General features: G+C 41.5%; 1 protein-coding gene across 3 annotated transcripts in view; it reads right to left on the bottom strand.

Moving 5' to 3' along the window:
- BCL2 (BCL2 apoptosis regulator) overlaps positions 1–6,215 on the bottom strand; it is a 114,675-nt gene that overhangs the window by 67,066 nt on the left and 41,394 nt on the right. The window lies entirely within an intron of this gene.

Raw genomic sequence — 6,215 nt, 5'->3', positions numbered from 1 at the left:
AGTGCCGGAGAACCATGGGACCAAAGTGCCACAGCCCATCCGGCACTCGCGATCACGTGACGGCTTCTCCGTCGCTGATGTCAGAACAGATGGGGAGCAGTCACCCCCTTTCGTTCCTCATCAATATTGATTCTACAGAGCGCAAAAAGCGATCTCCCCTAGCAAAACGAGCATTTTATTTTTGCCGTTATGGGGTCACCTGAGTGCCAGACCCCATGGCAGAGTAGCTACGTCTCGGGGAACTCAAAGGGTTAAAGCCCCAAGCTATGTACACTGCTTGTTTTTGATGCTCAACATTATTCTCAGTACTGACTGGCTTGGTCAGGTCAAACAATAGCACAGACTTGGGGTCATGTAGAGGTGACAGGGACCAAGTAATGTTTCTGCCATTATCTGAAGGCTAAAATAAGAATACAAATATCAAAATAAAATTCAAATTGACATAGCTTTTTAAGGTCAAATAAGGATTTTTTAATCAGCATTAAGGTGACGCAAAAAAAAATAAGTACCCTTTGCAAATCATTTATGTTGAATAATTCATTAAACAGATACCTTTGCTTTTATACCTTTAGTAATTTGTGCACATGGGTTTCATTTTGCTTCATTTTTTATTCATTTAAAGTGGAGTTTGACATAAAATCTTTGGGTCTTTTTCCGTTATACTTGGTGTTCCTTAGCAACATAAATAGAAATATGAAAACACTGTCTGGAATACTGGAATAACATGTTTTAAGTTTATTACAAAGAAAGTCTGGGTCACTGAATGCAGCAATTGCTTCAATAACATACGTTAATAAAATTACCAACCTGAATCCGGGTTAACTAGCCCTGCACAGGCTTCTTACTATAAAAGAGAGAGCTGAAAGCTCTGAATTCTAATTTACAATCACCATTATCCAACATTTAAAGGTCTTGTACAGGATACTGATTTAAACGGCGTGTTGCAAAATACAGCATTAATGCATGTGACCACATATTTACAAATAGAAACATTTGTTTTGGTGCTTAGGGTAGGGCGTTAACTTAAATGTTTTTAGGGTAAGCGGTTAAGGTTTTTAGGCGAGAGGGTAGCGTATTAGAGGTATACATTATGGGGTTTTAAGGTAAGGGTTAAGGTTAGGGACTTACCTTGGTGGTGAGTTGCGGCGGTCATTTGGTCAAGACCAAATGTCCCAGACAGCACATACGCCATAACGGAAGATGAAAAAGCATAATTACTTGTCTTTGTGTATCTAGAGCAGTGTTTTTCAACCGGGTTCCTAGGAATCTTTGGGTTCCCCGGGCATCCCTAAAGGGGTTCCCTGCAATTTTCTGGTTATTTGAATATTGTATCAAATACAGAAGAATTTACAATGCGTCAGATCTCAGACGCGCTATTAGAGAGGGTTGGGGTTCCTTACAATGCATCTGATCTCAGACACGCTATTAGAGAGGGTTGGGGCTCCTTACAATGCATCTGATCTCAGACGCGCTATTAGAGAGGGTTGGGGTTCCTTACAATGCATCAGATCTCAGACGCGCTATTAGAGAGGGTTGGGGTTCCTTACAATGCATCTGATCTCAGACACGCTATTAGAGAGGGTTGGGGCTCCTTACAATGCATCTGATCTCAGACGCGCTATTAGAGAGGGTTGGGGTTCCTTACAATGCATCTGATCTCAGACGCGCTATTAGAGAGGGTTGGGGATCCTTACAATGCATCTGATCTCAGACGCGCTATTAGAGAGGGTTGGGGTTCCTCAGAATCACTTAGGTTCCTTAACAAAAAACAAAAAAAGTTGGAAACCACTGATCTAGATGGTGCATTCTGCTCCAAAATACAAAGCAATTTTCTGTCTCAATGTGAGCCAGAAGGTGTTAAAACCACTGCAAACCAAGCAGATTTAGTTAACAAAAGGAGAGATGAAAACTGAACCAGTTATAGGAGCAAATTTAAAAACAACTCATTAGAATAATGCATCTGCTGATCACCACGGGAGAACAAGTTTGGGATATTTACATATACTGTAGTGACATCAGTTCTTCTCCAAAACAGATGACAATAGGGGAATTTCACAATGAAATGTAGATTAAGGCGGTTTTATTTGGACCCAGTATATAAACCTTTATAAAGTTTAATGATATATAAAGTTTAAAGATACTCTCTAAAACAACTACACATTTTAAAAAAAAAACCTTTAATCCTTCTTTTGCCACAACTGAACCATGAGGCTACTTACTCTTTCATGTTCCTGACAATATCCACAAGATTCAACAATGTAGTCTGAAATCACTCTCATTTCGATTTTATACTGATGACCAGGGCTTGACAAATGCACTCGCCCGCTAGCCATGAGTGAGTGCATTTTGGCCACTGTCGAGTCCATTTTGCGGCGATCTCGTCTTCTCCTCTGCAAATTGTACTCTTTCCCCTCAAATGGCGCTGCGTTGCCATGGCAATGGGACACTACGTGATGTCACGGTGCCCCGTTGCTATGGCAATGCGGCGGCGGCCATTTTTTCAGGACCTGCAGGTTAAAGAGTACAAATTGCAGGGGATTAGACGGAGATCGGGGCACCACGCCGCCGGACCCCACTTCAGGTAAGAGTCGTGAGGGGTGGGGTGAGGGAGTTTTTTTGAGGGGGGGGTGGGGTTTTCCCTAGTTTGTCGAGTCCTGCTGATGACATCATCGCGGTTGTCAAGAGTAACAATTGGAGTAATGGGAATCAAATAGGATCGTTTATTCATTCATAATGTTAATCCGCGATGATGTCATTGGCGCATGAATATAAAATCAAAGACAACACTAGGGACAGTTAGGATCCCCTAAGGAAGCTGTAGATACAGTGAAATGCGTAGGGCAAGTGGCCAGAGAGTCTGCAGCACTAGGATCAACCCAAGAAGAGCCATCATCTGACTCGTCATGAACAACGTAAACCCGCTGGAAGGTGATCGGAGACCATAGGTGGTCTCCAACTGCACTGCGGGGGACTGACAGAATGTGCGGACATTCCCTGAGCGAATCTCTATAAGCACCATCAGTTTGTGAGTATTCTTAATCTGTGTTTATATGTTTTGATAGTAAAATAGTTTTGCACTATACATGACCTCTGTTTTCTCAGGCACTTTGAGACGGCTACATAGGAAACAAAGTATCAACCCCGAAAAAATCAGACGGCTTGAATACCACCTACACTTGTGAGTGCAGTGACAACTTTGTAAACACTTTTGGGATATAAGACATATTGCAGTATTGTGTTATCTTTTCTCTTTTTAACATATATACCTGAGAGAATTTGCGCTCCTGCTGTGTTTTTTTTTTACCAGTGTCTGTCTGCCTGTCACACAATCTCCTAAAAGATTGTTGCTACCTGGCCATGTTACACATCGATGGAGAGCTCTTCACAAGCAAAAATGATTCGATTTTTTTTTTTAGAATTTAAACCTCAAAACCATTTCTGTCTTTTCTGTGCCACCACCAGGCTGTGTTTATTCTATTGCCCCGTGCAGAAGTCATACACATTACTTCAAAGCTTACAGTTTATAACAGGTACTTAATCACTAATGAATTCTGAAATGTACGGGTTGTACAAAATTTGTATCACTTGCGGTTCACTTTCATTACATCTCATGCATGTGCAAGGGCAATCCTAGTCTTTGTATAAAGCATGAGACAGGGCAAAGATAACAGGTCATATTTACCAAACAGTCGTCTGCCAATAAGGCACCTCAAGCCCAATCAATGGGGCTGTTAGGTTCTTTCCGGCATCCGGTGGTGTCTTACGGCAGAAAACACTTTAGTATATAAGTGTCTACCTTTTATAGTGGTTAAGAATGAATAGTTATAGGCAGACAAACCCCTTTTTAAAACGTATCTTTAAAAAAATGTTTACGTTTTAAGTGTTTTTGAAAAAATAAATCTAATGATTGTGAAATGTATTTGTTCTTCACTGGAGTAGTGAGGTAGCCATTTTTGCTCTACTGTATGTTGCCATTTGTGACATAGGGATTAAGAGAGGTTTAAGTATGATGCAAGTCAGCAGCAATCTCTCTTATTTCACGTGTAACAGGACAAACTGGTCCTCTTCACTCCTGCAGAAGGCGAAAGGATGAATTTAAATTCACTTCAGACCATCTGATTCCTACAGTACTATAAACTATACCTCAAATCAAAGATGGCTACCTCCTTGCTCCTGTGAGGGGTGTTGCATACATTTAACTAGTTTGGCCTTTATAGCCCCATCAACTTGTATATGTGTTTTCATCAATTACATTGTGATAAATTAAAGGGATCCTCTGCCAGTGACTATGAAGAGCCCCGGGCACAGAGTTCTGCTTAATGAATAATTAAACTTACATACAGCATTCCTTTACTGGTCACATATTGTTTGCAAATCATAATGAGATGCCTGAGGGCAATGATATTAGCTGTCAGGCATGTACGAGAGAAAGTTAAATCTTTCCCTATACAAGGGAAACGATGGCACAAAACGACCTCCCATGCTGATGGCGTGTTCTGGTTTAAAATTAATTCTGTCTGGAAGAAAAAGTGGGCAGTGATATTCAAGCACTGTACAGAGTGTAACTCCGTGCAAGTCACCGGTTTCTTGACTCTGTAGCATTTCAAGCTACAATATTCAGCCAGGTTTGTTAACGTAACCAATGCATTTTGTATGTTTCTCTTTTTCGGCAAACTAACTGGGCCACAAATCCCAAAGCAGGACTGAATAAGGCTGTCCTGTTGACACTGCTCAGTTGGCGACTTTAGAGTCGGGGCAGGTATAGTGCTATCTAGCCCAGGGGTGCGCAAAGGTTTAGAGCTGCACCTCCCCTGTGCGACAGTCCCAGCGCTCGCGCCCCTTCTCGGTAACCCGGCATCAAATGACGCCGCAGCGTCATTTGACGCGTGTTACCATGGTGACGCACACGTCACATGACCCCCACGGCGTTGTCATGGCGACACGTGCAGAAGACTACAGAACCCTGGTAAGTTGAGGTTGCAGAGGCCTCGCGCGGACCCCTGGTATTTAACTTAAATACCTCAAGGAAGAGCGCGGGGCCACTGCAACTTCCACGCCTCCCCCCCCCCAACAAAATCCCGCACCCCCCCTGGGAGGGCACCCCTGATCTAGCCCATTGCTTACAACTATATTAGTGCAATTGACTTTAACTGATGACGTAAACATTTGATCATTTTACTGTACACTATGTAAGTTTTAACACGAGAATTTATTATGTGCCGATATGGAGTGTCGCGTCCCGATCATTGACTGGATTAGCAGTTAACTATGGATCGGGGTGTGTGCTACCCCACGCCAGTGCTTAGGGAATCTCCCCCTGAGTGCAATGTAAGAAAGGAAACAAAAACAAAGAAGCAAAAGCAGATAAAAAGAGAGCATCCCGAAAAAAAACAAAAGCTAAGCAAATGTACCGCAATTTGCAGCCATAACAATGTCTATTAACTACAGTTGCTGTCCTTGACCACGAATCTCCAATAATCTCCATGGAGTCAGAAATGTCACTTCCACACTTATAAGAACATTCCGACACACTCGGGGGTCATCCCTGGAACAACCCTGGAACCAAGAACTATGACAGCGTTAACATTGAACTGCAGGCTTTGTTTAGGATGTGAAAAAGAAATTAGAAATAGGAAAGGGTTAATGATAACGTATGACAAACTTTTATGCATGATTCAATAAGAGAGAGGGGTATTTAAAAAAGAAGGAAGTGTTGGTTTTGTGTTCTTAAGCTGAGGTATGTAATGCCTATTTTTCCTATTTCTCTATCACTGATATGTGGCACTATACTTAATGCCCAAAATAACCTTCTGAGATTTGTATGGTTTTATTGTTCTACCGAGTTCTGGCACTGATATAAAGAACACAACAAAGAGGAGAGAATAATCTATGACAAAAAAGTGCAGGACTGTATCGTAGCATTAAAAATAACTACGCAAACAAGAGATAAGAATCCAAAAAGGCAGAGAAACATTTTTTTTCTGTGTATATCAGAAATCACCACTTGCCATTTACCAACATTTATTATGTATGCAGTTTGAATAGATTTATATATGGCACACAGGAAAAAGCTATTACTTTTCCATTCTAAAAGCAACGGCATGTGACATTTTTTGTACAGTAACATATGCACATCCATAATATAAAGAAACTTGTTCATTTGTTTTACTAGTGCTACGGTTACCGTTGATGATTTGCCCTTTCCCTACATTTGA

The sequence above is a fragment of the Ascaphus truei genome, chromosome 2 (assembly GCF_040206685.1).
Source record: "Ascaphus truei isolate aAscTru1 chromosome 2, aAscTru1.hap1, whole genome shotgun sequence".
NCBI lineage: Eukaryota > Metazoa > Chordata > Amphibia > Anura > Ascaphidae > Ascaphus > Ascaphus truei.
Note: the sequence above shows the minus strand (reverse complement) of the source record. Positions and strands in the feature narration are given on the sequence as shown.